The sequence below is a fragment of the Chrysochloris asiatica genome, unplaced genomic scaffold, assembly GCF_000296735.1.
Source record: "Chrysochloris asiatica unplaced genomic scaffold, ChrAsi1.0 scaffold00025, whole genome shotgun sequence".
Taxonomy (NCBI): Eukaryota; Metazoa; Chordata; class Mammalia; order Afrosoricida; family Chrysochloridae; genus Chrysochloris; species Chrysochloris asiatica.
This window is the reverse complement of record NW_006408543.1, coordinates 989,087-990,958: the sequence shown is the minus strand read 5'-3', so window position 1 is coordinate 990,958 and position 1,872 is coordinate 989,087.

Here is a 1,872-nt window from a genome sequence, read left to right as displayed (position 1 = left end):
CCCGCCATTCCTTCAGCTGCCAGTCTTCCCTACCCTAGTACAAATCACTGCCCACAGGCCTTCTCCACGAAGCCTTTGGGGCGTCTTCAGCCTTGGCCTCTTCAAGCCCCTGATAACCACTACCCCTTCTGTTCGCCTGGCCCATGGGGCCCCTGGAGCAGGACACAGGGTCCTTCCTCCGTCCCCGGGGCCGGGAGAGAAGAAAAGGTCAAACACCGAAGACATAGCCGGGAGCACAAATAAACGCCCAGAGCTGCCCTGGGCTACACGGAAAATCTGCCCACAAAAACCCCCGGGGCCCCTCCTAAACCACAGCACCCCGGCCTGTCTCAATCTGCCTCATTCATCCACCCGGCCAGGCCCAGGGCTGGGGCTGGGGACAAAGGGAGGTTCAGACAGGTCCTATTGGTGAGGGGTACCCAGTCCCACATGTTTACACACCCATCGCTACAGCATTCAGGAGGCAACCTATGGGGGATGGGGACTGCATTAACAGCAGAGACCGCCAGCCAGACACCACCTGAGCAGACACTGGGGCCATTGATCCTGCATGCCCCACCCCCTCTTCCCGTGTTGGAGGAACTCCTAAGCATTCCTCAAAACCCCACTCCTACATCACCCACTCTGGGCAAAGTCTTCCTGTGAGCAGCCTTCTGCTAGCACTAGGGACTCCTTAGGGACCCCAAGGCTGGCCAGAGGGCCTCTGTGAAATGGATGCAAGGCAAGGCTGGGTGTCTTAAGCTGAAAACAGCAAGAGGAGCCCTTGCCTTGCTTGAAACCAGCATAGGGAGGCTTCACCTCTCAGCCCTCAGGAGCACACGAGGAGACTCAGCAGGTTACAGGGCCACATAAGGCGGTCCAGGAGAGAGGGTCTATGAGACCAAATCAGGCATGGGCGCACCTGGAGGCAGGGGGCTGGACTCAAAGACCTCTCTGTGCCCCCCTCCTGCCTGACAAAAGCCAAGAGCCCACGGCCCAAGTGTAAAAATATATCTGTGTACACAGGACGGTGTGTTCGTGCGGAAAATGTGTGCCCCACACACCCTCCAATGCGCAGCTCAGGCCAGGCCAGTGGGCGGAGGGATCAGAATACATGTGCTGCGACAAGTGCCTGTCGGGAGTGCGAGCTACTGGTATTGTTACTATTGTTTAAATCACAACTTAAAAACAAAAACAGTCCAAGCTGGGAATGTTGGGTTGTAACCAGGTGCTCAGCCCCCACCATAGCACCGCACTTCGCCAGGGCCTAGGGCTCAAAACAGTTAAGAATGACCACTTGGAGCAAAGCTGGGTCCCAAAGGGAACGTGGGGGCCCTGAGGCCACAGAGCTCGGTCCCTTCCCCTGCCCAAGAGGGCAGTACTGATCACCAGGACGAGTCCCAGCTGCCCTGAAGGCCCCCAGTGTCGAGGGGGTGGCAAGCCCTAGATGTCTTCCAGGCCGCCCTAGGACGGGTGGGCAGTGCCCCCAGCATCCACCCAGGACAGGAAGCCGGGCCGGGGCCTGGAGCGAAGGCCGGGCCCAGAAGCCTTTGTGGGCTGGCCTGGGCACCCGGCCACCGCGGACAACTTTTGTCTCCCAGAAAATGAGCTCTTTTTTTCCGCGGCCCACCCACCAACGCGGACGCGCGGCGGGCCGAACCTTCCCCCCGAGTCCGCCAGCGCACCCACTGTGCGCCCCGCTGGCCACGCGCCCTGGGCCCTGAGTCCCGGCGCCCCTACTGCGAGGTGGGCCCTTGATCCCGCTCCGGGCCCGGCCAAGGTCATGCGGGAGGCCGGGTCCTCGCCCCGGAGCGGCGTGGGCGCTTCCCTCCCCGCCGGTCCGCGCCCTCCCCGCCAGGCCGCGCGCTCCCGGCCACTTCCTGCTCCGAGCCG